We start from the raw sequence: 14774 nt of genomic DNA on the forward strand, positions 1-14774 counted from the left end.
TAAGTCACACACTTGGTCAAAGCTACCCCTGACCAGGGAGCAACAAAGGCAGCTTAAAGCCATTTTTTCTTCCCTCTCCAGTGGAACTCAGCCAGACCAAACGATCTTCCCTGGTGTTTGAGCCAAGACTAGGAATGTCCTCCAACCCAGAGATAAATGACTTTTCTCTGGTTCTGTAGTGAGATGCCCTCAGACACTTCATAGGTTGTTGCTTCTTGTTTTCATGGATTTATTGATTTGACTTGACTGCCAGATGCTGGGACTGGATGACAGGGGACAGATCACTTGACGATTGCCCTCTTCTATTCATTCCCTTGAAAGCATCTGGCATTGGCCACCATCGGAAGACAGGATACTGGGCTAAGATGGACCATTGGTCTGACCAGTATGGAGATGCTTATGTTCTGTGTTCATGTATATTAGGTTTCAATTCCTTCTTCACATATACTGTGGGTATATCCCTGGAAGTCACTGGGCACTGTGTGTGCATAGCTGGGAACTGCATTAGTCTCTTAGGCCCAGAGTTTTAAAGGTACTTAGGCATTGCTGGGTTCAGTATTACAATGCCTAACTGATTTAGGAGTCTAAATCTCATTTTCAAAAGGCATTTAGAAGTCTAAGTCCCAATGCCAATCTCTTTTTCTGGGAGGGAGGAGAGTATATAAATGAAATAAGCACACAGCAGTGAGGGGGTCATTGGAGAAGTGCTCTATTTCACAAAGCAATGATCTGTGCTTCATTAACTTTGAGGCAGAAGTAAAGTCTGAGCAGCTGTAATTCAACTGTAAGGGAAGTGTAACAGGGAGGCTTGCCCCTTATGGGCTAGCCAACCCTGATTATGGAATGAGGCACACCTGGGTTGAATCAGGCAATTCCCTAGAAAGGGCAGCAGCTGGCTACAGTGAAGGGGGAAGTGCAGGAAATTGTGGTGAGTAAGGAAAGGTGCCTACTGAGGAGAACCTGAGATTGGGGGGGCTTGGGAGAGACTGGAAAGGCCCTGGGCAGGGAGGATGAAGAGAAATCTTGTGTTGTGTGGACTTTGTTTGGGGATGTTGAGTATTATTTGCAGTTTGTTTTAGATGTATAAACCTGGTCCCCAAGGTGAAGTGTTTCTGACCAAGGAAAAAGCCTGAAGGAAGCTTCTATTTGAACAGTCCAAGAGGGGAAACTGAGTCAGCTTGCCTGTAGTATGCCTCTATGCCATGAAGGGGTGCATGGGAGGCAGTGGGCCCAGTTACAGGAATCAACTAAGGAGACAATTTTACTTTTAGAAAGGTTTAGTTTTTACTCATTCCTAGCTAGGTCACCCCCACCTTCATTCTTCCAGTAGTTTGGAAACTTTTTTCCACTTCCTAAAAATAAAAGGATGCCTTTTGACCCCTTCCCCAGCTGCTCTAGTAGTGCCAGCTCTGCTTCCCCCCTTGCTCCAGGCTCAGCTGCCTTAGCTCACACAGGCCACTTACAAAATTGAAATAGATAGAGAATAAGAGGTTTAAAAGGGGTCTGGGAAGGGAGGAGGAAATGAGTGTGGAAGGGGGAGACTGGAACTTAGAGAGGAAGCTGCAATGTGCCATCTACAAGAAGGCCCAAACCAATACCCCAGATCCAAAAAAACCCTTTGGATTCAGATCTGAACTTAGTGTTTGGCTTGGCCTGAATTTTTATGACTGGCCAATCCCTAACCCTGGGTCGAAACGTCCCCCAACTTTGGGAACATTCAGGTCTGGAGCTGAATGTTGTGGTTCAGGCCCTTCTGTGATGTCAAAGCAGACTTTAATTTAGCAGAGCAATATTTGGGCTAGTATATTTGTGTTGGAGCAGCTGAGTACCCTTTGTAGTACTGTGAGGACTGCTACAAGTAATTAGGTAGTTCTTATATGGACTTCCTTTGAACAAAGGATGCTGTCCAGTTGTTGAGGCCCAGCACTTTGAATTACTTTGTATCTGTTACTAATCTGGAGGGACTTCTGGCTCTAGATACTATTTTTTTTTTTTTAATATTCACCTTTTTTAAATATTCATTGAGAAACTAAGCAAACCTCCTTTCTTCATACTGGACCAACAACAAATAACTTTTACTCTTCTAGCAGCGGCAATTAACTATAAACCCTCTTTCCATAGTATGCTAGTGTCAGTGGTGCTGCAGGTGCTCTAAAAAGGAAGTAGACCAACAAATCAATCTCCATTTCAAGCATTTCATTAGAAGTATGTTCTGGGACAGTGTCAGACACATACGCACCATTCTGGCCAACTGGAAAACTACAAAACCTACCAATTGTGTTAATGTTTTAACTTTCCATCTGATAGAATAGCTGAATCCAGCTCCAAATCCCAATTTATTTAAAGGGTGCTCGGGTCTGGGATTGAGGTTTGATCCCTTATCGAGATGGGTCAAGGTGAAAAGTTTGAACCTGAAACTCAAGCCTCCCAAAGTCAGGGGTATTTTGACCCTGATCCTGCACCATTAAAGTCCATAGGAGCAGGATCAAACCCTTAGATCTGGATTTTTGGATTCGTCCCAACACCTCTAATAAAAAGAGTTCAGGTAACTAAATGAAGCTATATGAATGTCTGTATTGTCAATATATTTCCCAGTGCTGCCCTTTCCAAGGGAACTGATACTTCTGGTGGCAATATGGTGAAACATAATGCCACCCTCACTGGCATTGTCATGCACACTGGCAGTGCAGTACCAACCTTTCTGCATGTACTCAGCACAGCATAGCCAGGAGACACTCATAGCTCTGCATGGTGTTTTAGAAAGGGGGACATGCAGAATCAGTCTCTGCAGAGAAGCGATTAAAATAAAGACTTGCTAGTTTTGTAGCCTGCAGTGATTGAGCAGTAAGAGGGTCACTGAGCCTGGTAGCAGCCTGAGAGTGATAGTGTGAGGCATGGCACTCAGCCTTGGCCATAGAGCCGTGGTGTTTAATCCCCTTGCTGGTTGGAGCAGGGAGCCTGGCACTGGAGCTCCATTCACAATGGGCACCTTTGTTCTCAGATTAATAATGCCCCGTCCCTTTGTTTTGAGAATGGACTGAACAAACAATTTAGATCTCCAAAGGCAGTGTGACATTTCACAGAAACCTGTACAGGGCATTCAATGTGGAATCAATTATTTTTGTGTATGGCATAACTGATCATCTTAAAATGCCTGTTCTCCCTGACTTTTCCTTTCACTATGGACCCAACTGAACTTTTGTTTCTTTATCACTTGATATGATCCTGTTTCTTCTCTATCTGGATTAATAACCCCTTGTCTGAGCTATCAAACCTGATTACTAAGGAAATGATCATAATGCCCTCAGCACAGGATTGTGATTTTCAGGTTGGGAAGCAGCAGGAACAGCTGAGAAAGTAAGCAATATGGGGTTAAATTCTGAAGTCAATGGGTCTATGATTTCACTCACATTCTGTTATCCTAAAAATACATGAATAATAACATAGATTCTGTTGTCATAGTATAGAACCTGAAAATATATATAGTTTTGGACCCAATCCCTCAGTAACTAAGTAGTTCCTTGATTTCTTTGTTGACCTCATTTGTTTTATTCTGCACCCTTACATTTCTAAGGAAGCTGCTTATCTGCAGCGGTGGCTGCCATGTTGAGACAGAGTTTTTGAGTTAGAGGGAGACACACACACAAAGCTCTTGTTCAGAGATTCTTTTCCTTGGTTTTATTGTTACCCCTTGATCTAAAATAATTCATTTCTCCTGAATGTATACGGTTGCTGCTTGTGTATTGACACCTATCAATGGGGATACCCCTGGGAGTAAGGGCTATAGGATTGGTTGTTGTCTTGCTAAACAGAACACTTTTCTGTCTTCAGGGAGGCAGCAGGAGCTCTTAATAATAGCCAAACTCTGTCTTCTATAGCTGCTTTCCTCCAAGGCTGTGAAAGCACTTTACAAATATGAATTAACTCCTCCTCACAACACCCCAGTGTTGTAGGTTAGTTTTAAGGTATCTATTAGGGACTATTTAGAAAAGCTGGACGTGCACAAGTCCATGGGGTTGGACGAGTTGCATCCGAGAGTGCTGAAGGAATTGGCGGCTGTGATTGCAGAGCCATTGGCCATTATCTTTGAAAACTCGTGGCGAACCGGGGAAGTCCCGGATGACTGGAAAAAGGCTAATGTAGTGCCTATCTTTAAAAAAGGGAAGAAGGAGGATCCTGGGAACTACAGGCCAGTCAGCCTCACCTCAAAAAGTCCCTGGAAAAATCATGGAGCAGGTCCTCAAAGAATCAATCCTGAAGCACTTGCATGAGAGGAAAGTGATCAGGAACAGCCAGCATGGATTCACCAAGGGAAGGTCATGCCTGACTAATCTAATTGCCTTTTATGATGAGATTACTGGTTCTGTGGATGAAGGGAAAGCAGTGGATGTATTGTTTCTTGACTTTAGCAAAGCTTTTGACACGGTCTCCCACAGTATTCTTGTCAGCAAGTTAAGGAAGTATGGGCTGGATGAATGCACTATAAGGTGGGTAGAAAGCTGGCTAGATTGTCGGGCTCAACGGGTAGTGATCAATGGCTCCATGTCCAGTTGGCAGCCGGTATTAAGTGGAGTGCCCCAAGGGTCGGTCCTGGGGCTGGTTTTGTTCAATATCTTCATAAATGATCTGGAGGATGGTGTGGATTGCACTCGCAGCAAATTTGCGGATGATGCTAAACTGGGAGGAGTGGTAGATACGCTGAAGGGGAGGGATAGGATACAGAAGGACCTAGACAAATTGGAGGATTGGGCCAAAAGAAATCTGATGAGGTTCAATAAGGATAAGTGCAGGGTCCTGCACTTAGGACGGAAGAACCCAATGCACAGCTACAGACTAGGGACCGAATGGCTAGGCAGCAGTTCTGCGGAAAAGGACCTAGGGGTGACAGTGGACAAGAAGCTGGATATGAGTCAGCAGTGTGCCCTTGTTGCCAAGAAGGCCAATGGCATTTTGGGATGTATAAGTAGGGGCATAGCGAGCAGATCGAGGGACGTGATCATTCCCCTCTATTCGACATTGGTGAGGCCTCATCTGGAGTACTGTGTCCAGTTTTGGGCCCCACACTTCAAGAAGGATGTGGATAAATTGGAGAGAGTCCAGCGAAGGGCAACAAAAATGATTAGGGGACTGGAACACATGAGTTATGAGGAGAGGCTGAGGGAGCTGGGATTGTTTAGCCTGCAGAAGAGAAGAATGAAGGGGGATTTGATAGCTGCTTTCAACTACCTGAAAGGGGGTTCCAAAGAGGATGGCTCTAGACTGTTCTCAATGGTAGCAGATGACAGAACGAGGAGTAATGGTCTCAAGTTGCAGTGGGGGAGGTTTAGATTGGATATTAGGAAAAACTTTTTCACTAAGAGGGTGGTGAAACACTGGAATGCGTTACCTAGGGAGGTGGTAGAATCTCCTTCCTTAGAGGTTTTTAAGGTCAGGCTTGACAAAGCCCTGGCTGGGATGATTTAACTGGGAATTGGTCCTGCTTCGAGCAGGGGGTTGGACTAGATGACCTTCTGGGGTCCCTTCCAACCCTGATATTCTATGATTCTATGATTTTATAGTTGGGGAAACTGAGCCACAGAGCAGTTAGAAGATTTTCCCAGTGTCACACATTGAGTTAGTGGTAAAGCTGGAAACAGAAAGCAGAACCTTTAAGTCCCAGTCCTTTTCTCTAACCATTAAACACCATTCTCCCCCCTGCCTCAAAGCCAGGAGTAGAACCCATGAGTCCTGATCTAATCATCAGACCACAATCTATTAATAGAACAGCCAAATCCCACATTTGGATGCTCAAATCCATGCTTAGGCACATAAATGTTGGAAATGGAGACGTGCCAGATCATCCAGTCCCTCTGAATGGGGATAGTGCAGGATTGTCTCTTACAGGGCAGTTTCTGGTGTTTTGGCCAGTCTAGTTGTAGAAGTGCCTTGCAGTGGAGCCTCCGTCCCTTCTCATGGGAGGTTACCCCTCTTCAGTACTGTAATTCTTCTCCATCTTTGGTGTCCATCCCCATCAAATATTTGTACTTGGCAATGTTCCTGCTCTGCCATCTCGTTCTGTACATATTGCACACAGTTGTGTGCTAAACTGAGAGTCCCGTGCAGGATTTGTATAACCTGGTCGGGGTCCCTATGGTCTCTTGTTTCCCTCTCATGAGGAGCAGACTGAGATGCAGTTTCTTATGTAAACACACAGCATAGGTACGGTACAAGGTGCCAGGGTGAGAAGGGAGACTTAGTAGCATGCAAACCTGCCAAACCCATGACCTTTGTCCAGAAGCTTCAGGTTTTTTCCAGACTCCCTGCTAAATCTCTGGCTCCAGGCCCTCTGTCCTGGACCTTGGGTCTCCCTGCCTTCTCCCCTTGTTAGTCAATCAGTGCCTTACCTCCAATGAGATCTCAAAGGGAGCTAGGGGAGGAGTCTTGAGCTAGGCACACTGAACAGCTGGTAGGGGAAGGGGAAGAGCAGCAGTTGCTGAAAACTGCCTAGCTTGGAGGAGGAGCTGAGGGGCTGGGAGCAGGGGACTAATGGCATGGGGAGTGGGAAAACTGTGGGAGGAGAGGACTAGCACACTGGTGTGGGAACTGGGATATGGGAAGGCCTTTTTCCCCTCTGAGTAACTGATGCTAATTTAATGTATAAATCATATACACTTTCTCCGGCATGCGGCCAAGGCTGGTAGCAGAGCTCAGGCTAGAAGAATGATGATGGGCCCTGGTGGCTTAACACTTGGCTATTAGTGCCGAAGTTCATAATTTCATAGAGTGGTTGGATGGCTTCTCAACTTGCAGTGCAAGACCCCACCTTCCCTCTGGTTAGCTGGCATCCACTGAGCCCATTTGTGAAGGGTCTGGGTCACTAGTGCCCTGCACCTTTTGTAATTGTCACCATTGTGCAAAATGGGTGTGACATGCTAACACACTGCAATAGTCATGATGTTCACCCACTCTGCACTAGAGCAAATGACTGCTCAAGGCACAGGGCAGCCGTGAATTGGCCCCACTTTGTCTCGTCTAACTAGTTCCTTTGAAGATATTGCTTTTCAGGTGATGTTGCTTTTTCTTTCACTGTAATATGTCCTGCCTTTTTGTGGCTCGATCAGACTTTATTTTAATGTAGTTTTTTCTTGTAATTTGTTTTGGTTGGTGGTGGTTTCTTATTGTTTAGTTATTGTACAAAGAGTCAGTGCTTTCCATATACAAAGAGTAAACCGTGTACTTTCAGGCTGGATTACTTACATTTGTGATTTAAGGAAAAGAACAAAAGGAAGGATAAACATAATCTTTAGTTGGAAACATAGTGTTACTCTGTCTGTAACTTTTACTGGGGTTGGACTCTCAGCTTTGCCCCCTAATCATCAGAGGGAGCAACTCCTTCCATGTTAAGGTATGGTACACTTAAAACACGCACATCTCCTGGATGGGAAGCTGGGGAATAGAAAATCCCTTGGAAACAGTGGATCGCTACCAGACTAAAGTTATTTTCAGAATGAGAGAGTGAAGAAACTGGGAAATTATAGGTTTGCATTTGTTAAAATATACTCTACCCTACAAGGGAATAAATACTTTTAAGGACAATGTAATGTGAGTCACTTGCAGCCATCCCTGATTGGATAATTGGATAACATGTATGTATATAGTCAGCCATTCTTCACTGGGGTGGGGGGAGGGGTTAGTGTGCTCTAGTGTTTAGATCAGGTACCTGGAGTTGGGACCCCTGCATTCTAGTCCCATCTCTGCCACAGATTTGCCAGGTGATGTTGAGCAAATAGCTCAACCTCTCTCTCAGCTTTCCTGTCTGCATAATAATTCCTACCCGCCTTTGAAAAATGCTCTGACAGCGTTGAATGAAAGGCTGCGTGGAAGACTAAAGTCTTGTTGTTGTTAATGAACCATGTAGGAAACTATTTCATATCCTGATGGATATCAGCCAGGTCTTAGACAATGAGAACCCAACTCCCACCTCTCCTGCTCCAAACACCATTCCATTCAGGTTTTTTTCAAGAGTCTGTTCATTGGTACTGCCTGTCAAGCTGGAGCTTGTCTCTTTAAGAAAGTGTAGCACAGTAGCAGAGAAAGGCCCTGCCTCCTAAAGCTTGTAGCACTGTAGCTGGGCTGTGGAATGGGAAACAGTTCTTGATCTTTATCCGAATACAGTGTGTACACACACACACACACGCAACCACCCCATCTGCAGCTCACGCAGTAACATCCAGCGTGGAGATCAGTACTCCTGCCTGGCTCTCTGACACAGGATGGACGTTCCTGAGCACTGAGCTCAGCTGCTGTAAAAAGCAAGTAGGAAAACATACAGCTGGATAAAATTGGTAAGTCAAACTAAAGTCACATCCTCCTCTTTGGACTGCAGCTTTCAAGTCTCTTTATTTTTAATATTCTTTGCAGGCAGTTGGGTTTTTTATATTGTCTTCTGAACAGAACAGCTGGGAAAACATGAGGGGAAAATAAAAATGTAAAGTAGATCTCGAGCATTTGTTGCTCCTTTCTATTTTAAAATCCCTTTTCCACATTAACACTTGGCTGCAGGAGCTGGAAGGGGAAAGCCAGCGAGTGCTTCTGTGTAGTGGGGAGGAAGCTGGTAAGAGCTCTAATTGGCTTTTGTAGTAAGGATGATTGAAGAGGGCAATCTTAAAAAATATCAAGGTGTTTGAAATAAAGTGACTTGTCATTTACTTTAAAAGGTTAAACATTTCATGTTCTGCAATTTTTAAATAATATTGCAGTTGACTGTAGAAGGGATAGATTGCTGTCAACAACATCTTTAAAAGCCATCAGATTTTAAACTGCTTTTAAGCAAGTGGCGAATAGATGTTGATTCGTTTCAGATAAAATATATTGGTAGATCTGGAAGGGTAGGCAGTGCCATAAAATGCCATTTTCTCAGTGACAGACAGAGGGCGGTGTTGCTGCATCTGGTAACAATTCACAGTAAACTGGCCAGGGAAGTTGGTAAAACTCATTTGTGAATAACTTAATGGTGATAAACTGGTAAAAAAGATACATCTATACAGCAACCTCTAAAGTATAGCATCCAAAGGTAGGTGCATCTATTCAGTGGCTTGATTTTTTGCACTTCGGGGGACAAAAGTAGGTTAATGATTTGAATTGTTACAAGAATAAAACTTCTGTCAATCAAATCAGAACCTGCTTATAAAAATAAGATTCCAGACTCATGGCTGAAAGGAGTTAAATTTTTAATTGATATTTTCTTGTGTTTTACCCACTGACAGCTTTTTGAGTACTGCAGAGAAATAGTGCTACACACCAGCTACTAAAGCAAATGTGCAAAATGTTTAATGTTGGTGGCACTTTGTTGTGTGTTGTGCTGCATATGTAGATTCAGCCTGGGTAAGGAAGAGGAAGGATGGTGCCTAATCTAAAAGGTTTATTAGAATATCTGACACATGCTTCTTTCAAGAAGGTCTAATTCAATGTTAACCAAGTTGCAGGTAGGAAGTTGACCACTGAGTCTGAAAACAGTTCGTCTCCGATACGGTCGAGTGATTAGTGCAGGTGAAGGAGACCTAGAACCAAGGAGTCCTGACTCCTCAATATCATTTCCATGTCTGAAATATTGTCAAGTGGTTAGAATTGGGGAGGGAGAGGCAGAGGACAGGGAGTGGAGTGGCCAATTGAGAATAGGTTCTGTTCCCAGCTGTACCAGTTATGCTGCATTGTTCTGGACAAGTCTCTTAACCATTCTGAGTCTCATTTTACCCCTCTATTAAATAAAGGTTAGAGCATATATATAATATACCATATATACACATGGATGGAGTTTAAAAATACTTAGCTACCTCATAGGGGTATGAATGTAAGTCTGGGATAGGACAAAATGTTACTATAACTAATACAATTATGCGTTAGTTAGAGAAGGGTCTGAGCTGCCATATCAAATTCAAAGGTAATCATAGTGTCTGTTTGTATTGGGATCTGTGACTTTTGTACTGGTCTGTCTTGAGCTGTATGACAGTCTGAGGTTCCTAACTTTCACTCCTGCTACTTGATTCAGACAGTCTCTGAATCCTCAATGTAAGCCATTACGGGAAAAGTGGATTAAAACAGGGTGAATGACTGTGTGAAATCGCTCATTCAGACACCCTGTGACCACATTTCATTGACTTTTTCAGAGCGCTGTTCCGTGTGCTGGGGCGGTGGTGCACATGAGCTGCAGTCACATTGCTGAACTGCAAGAGGATCTGAGAGAGTCATTGGGGGAGAACATGTCCAAGGGGTAGTGGGTTTTCAGACACTAGGCAGGTAGTCTGTCTTCCATGGATGAGAAGTGGGTACATGGTGTAGTTTCCAAGGTAGGATTTTCCCCTAAACTTTCTTGTTCATTTGTTCTCTCTTTAAAAGATAATGCTGATTTGCTGCTTTCTCTAGTGGGCACAGGCCAGCTGTCTAGGTGCTGCTTACTTTGCATTTCAGTGATCTAGTTTCTTTTACTACTCTGCTTTAAACAATTTGCCTCATTGCATTACTTAGCTGGAGGTGTTGCTGTCCTTCTATCATTGTGTAGGATATTTGAGCCTTCTCAGGGAGGTGAAAGAGCTGCCACAAGTACGAGGTGAAGTTGTAAATTACTTGACTAATCCCAGAGCAGGAAAGAAACCCTGACTGATTGGTTGCTAGGATGCCCTGGAGAAAATGTTGTCTTGGTAACTTTACTACAAGGGCTGGATCTCCCTCTGTTTGGGACTATTGATTCACCTCTATGCAGCAGCAACTTTCTCTGTCTGCTCATGAAACTTAGTGGTTGGTGTAGCACGTTTAGCTGAGAATGTGGATAAAGCTATCAAACACTGGGGTGAATTTGCCTCCTGCTGACCTTCCTCCTGGCAGCCAGACTGTTCGCTTGGTGGGGGTATCCATAACAACTTGACTTCTCTCTCTTCTCTGCTGACTACTGATTAGGTTAAATGATTATCAGCTGCATCTCCCTGTCTACTCTCTTGGTCAACATGACTGGTCAGTACATGTAGATTTTCATCCAGTTATTGTTTTCCAGTTTACTAAATCCTCAGACTGAAGTCCCCAATTTATCCCTGGAATTGAAACAGTCCAGAGTAACTGACCCCAGCTACTACTTATGTTCCATAAGACTCTACTTTAGGGTCTGCTTTATTTTGCACTAGGCACTGGGCTTCTCTATGCTTAAAATGCTACAGTGCTACAATTGTGCCCCTGTCAGTCTTCAGTGTAGATACTGCCTATGCCAATGGGAAGGGTTCTCCATCAGTGTAAGTAATCTACCTCCCTGAGAGATGGAAGAATTCTTCCGTCAACAAAGCTGCTGTCTACACGGGGACTTAGGTCGGCTTAACTACACTGCTCGTGGATGTGGATTTTTCGCACCACTAACATAGTTAAACGGACCTAATTTTCGAGCGTAGAGCAAGCCTATGGAATCACATCTTATCCTGGCATCTGCATTGCAGCATCTTTATTTGCTATATGTGTGTGATTTCTGAAATTTGCAGATGCCCTTCCTGTTTTCTTAAACCTGGCACAGATAAAACTGGGTTGCTTTGAATGGTTTTTTTTCCCCCCTAGTTCTGATGCCTCTAGGGTCACCCATGCTGAACTTTCTGAAACAGCACAGGACTCTTCTGTACCCTTCAAAGGACGCCCATGTCCTTGGAGTTGCTATGAAGCCTGAACTCTTGTCTGACATTCAGTTAAGCTGTCACTGACACCACCTTGTGAGTCTAGCCAGACTGAAACCTGTTATTACTATGCTAGTTGCTGACAATTCAGTTCCTAATTCTGGTTCACTTCTGCTCAGTGACTGGTAGGCTTTGTTTTGCAGGTCTTCCTGTTTAAGCTCCTAGTGAAGAAGTTCGCATCTAACATAGTCTGCTTACTATAGCTTTCCATAGCAGCCCTTCACTGAGAACAACCTTGGGTTCCTGGAGAGAAGTAAGAGAACTGTAAGGTTTTTGGTGCTTACCTAACAGAGTTGGATCTGGCTTTGCTCTCTGCTGTTCACGTGATCTCTTGACTTCTTATTTACCAGGTTGCTCTCTTTGCAAGTTCCTGATACAAGTAGCTCACTTCCACCTCTAGGAGCCAGTATATCAGTAGCATCTTGCTTAGCTCTTTAAGATTTGCTATCAGTTTATAAAACTGAACAGGATTGGTTTGATTTGGGCTTCTCTGTTTATCAGTTTGGTCGAGCCCCTTTTATCTTGCACAAGGGGTGCTTTATGAATATAAAGAGGAGTGAGTGAAGGATAGAAACATGGGATTTACACGGTCTAATTTTAAACATTGTAACACGTGTATTTGAGGTCCCTTCCAGCCCAACATTTGTTTCTATGAATCTGCAGCACTGCCATCTACTGGATGGGTTGTCAGGCCTGCTTATGTGTGTATTGATGCCCTGTGTGGCTTGTGTGAATATACCTTTGCCCCAAGAGTCTATGGAAATTTCATAGTGGAGGGGGCCTCAAATTGCTGGTGCACTTCAGGGGACCATCCTGAATTTAATGTATAATTGGCATGTGCTGCTACAAGACCATATTGACCTGCAGAGAAGATGAAGGCCAGGAGATGAGATTTAAAAGGATTTGGAGGCATTAAGGGAAAGAGATTGGAGGGTTAGGTTCTCCCAAGAATAACTTTGCTGAAGATACCCAAATGCAGCTAGTCCTGACTGACCCTTCTGGATGGATTATATCAGATCTGCCAGTGCTTACATATGTCTGTGTCAAATGTGGGGTTCATTATGCCATCTCCTGGCTGGTATAGTACAGCTGGTATTTAGTCATCTCTACTGGCAGAGCCTATGGTTCTGAGTTCTGTTCATCCTCTTACACCCATGCAGTTTTCCCCATGGACTCCAGTGTCTGTGGATGTATGATTGATTTTATCATTTTGTTAGAGTTAAACAACAATGAAAACTAGTCCCACACAAAGCTTTTAGCTGCCCTAACATTTAACTAAATTTGCAGGGACATGATGACCACCCAGCATCATTAAATAATCCTAGTCAAATAACTCTGAACTCAGCCAGCCAATAAAACAAAGCAACAGGAAAGTCCCTCTCTTCCCCACTCCTTCTCTATTCCAGGAACATACAATCAAACTTCTCCCCCCCACCCCCCAAAAAACAAAAACCCAGACCCCTGTCAAATAAGTGGTGGCTTTGCAGCATGTCCAGAAGGTCATCAGGTTAGGGCTATTTTGGACCAAGGTGATGAAGTGAGGGAGGGAGGACAGAGCGATTTCCAGAGTCTCTGGGCCCAACTGGAAACGCTCTGTTGGAAGCCCCACTCCCTTTTGTGACCAGATAATTTCAAGAGACCAGAGATTATAAAGCATCCCCATTAAAAGGAAAAGCCCAAGGTGTTGCTGAGTCAGTGCCGCCACATCTCTCAACTTCATCGTTGGAAGTGGGGAGCTTAACTTTTTTTAGATTCCAATTTACTCTCATGCGGTCCTATTTATTATTTTAAGGTGTTTATGGCAGAACTGCTGATGTGTGAAGAGGAACATAAAGGAAATGTAACTAATCCTTCATCGCTCATCATATTCAGCTGCCTGTGCTCTGGTCTCTCCTCCTGGGTCTCATATTTGGTCCTTGGCAGGCTGAGTGGTGGGGTGGGTGAGCAGGAATCACCTGAATAGGCATCACATAATATGGGAGATCAATGCAATATCCATGTATAGGAAGGTGGGCTAAGGACAAGCAGAGAGTCGTCTTTCTGATTTTTCCCTCCGGCTTTTCCCACTGGTGTCAGAGGCATTGCTTTAGGCTGGCGCTTTGTGGTTTAACCAATGTTGTGTGCATGCCTCATTATGTCTAGCTCTGCAGCTTCTTTCTAAATGTATTGGAACATGTAACCTTACCTAGCTCTGGCTACCAAGAGGCATGATCATATAGCTGTGTTTGTTTTGAAATCCACTGGAAGTGCGTGGAGAAGCATTGTAAATTTCAGCTCTCTGGAAAAGATTGTCTCAGCAGCTGATGAAGCCCAAGCACATGCCAGATAAACTGAAAATAACACAAGAACTTTTCATTTAAAAAATAAAATAAACCCCAAATCCCTTACAGAGGCAGTTTTTATAAATACTGTATCTATCACTTCACCCTTGCTCTGACTGCCCTTGACTTAGACAGCTGCCAGGATATTGCAATGTGCTAGCAGGTAAAAGACATGAGGGTAAGGAGTTTTTTCTCCTCCCACTTCTTGGGAGTTTATTTTACTAGAACTAAAACATTCTGACTGAAGAACATAAACTGGAAACTAAGCATTTGCTTATGAATGGCTTTTTGGGGAAAACATTTTAAAGGTGCAATTTTATCTACTGGTAGGAAAACAAAATATTTTATAGCAATCTGATTCTTTAATAAAATGAGAAGGGACTTGATTTGATGTGCCTCTTTTTCCCCTCTCTCTCCCTAAAAGCAGGACACAGTATTCACTTGAAAAGAAAGGTGTATGAGGAACTGGGGCCAGTGTATCTCTATTGGCTCCCATGTTAATCAGTTAACTCTACTTCACTAGCTGGGAAACTTATCTTTCCCAAAGCCTGGGCAGCTTCACAAGTGAGCATGGTTTTTTGTTTTCATTTTTCCTTCAAGTGAATTTTTAGTTCTGGTAGAAGGTGCTAAACAGACAACCCTGAAGACCGAAGTCCTCTGTTTATCCGCAGAATCAGTGTAGCTTGGACAATAACAAGGTTAACTACCACCATCTGACCTACAGTACCAAGAGTCTCCTTCAGTCTCCCTATTCAATTTCATCCTTTGC

At 43.7% G+C, this 14774-nt stretch overlaps 1 protein-coding gene across 3 annotated transcripts in view; it reads left to right on the plus strand.

Annotated features, from left to right (window-relative positions):
* DAAM2 (dishevelled associated activator of morphogenesis 2) overlaps positions 1-14774 on the plus strand; it is a 243607-nt gene that overhangs the window by 20059 nt on the left and 208774 nt on the right. The window contains exon 1 of one of the 3 annotated variants that reach the window (XM_084623281.1): positions 8154-8324. The exons of 1 other annotated variant lie outside the window; for it this stretch is intronic. The gene's annotated coding sequence lies outside the window, so the exon portion shown is untranslated. Of the gene's footprint in view, positions 1-8153; positions 8325-14774 lie in introns of those variants that run through there. One more of the 3 variants, XM_084623284.1, reaches the window with a different exon arrangement.

The sequence above is a fragment of the Lepidochelys olivacea genome (genome assembly GCF_965140295.1).
Source record: "Lepidochelys olivacea isolate rLepOli2 genome assembly, chromosome: 3".
Lineage (NCBI taxonomy): Eukaryota > Metazoa > Chordata > Testudines > Cheloniidae > Lepidochelys > Lepidochelys olivacea.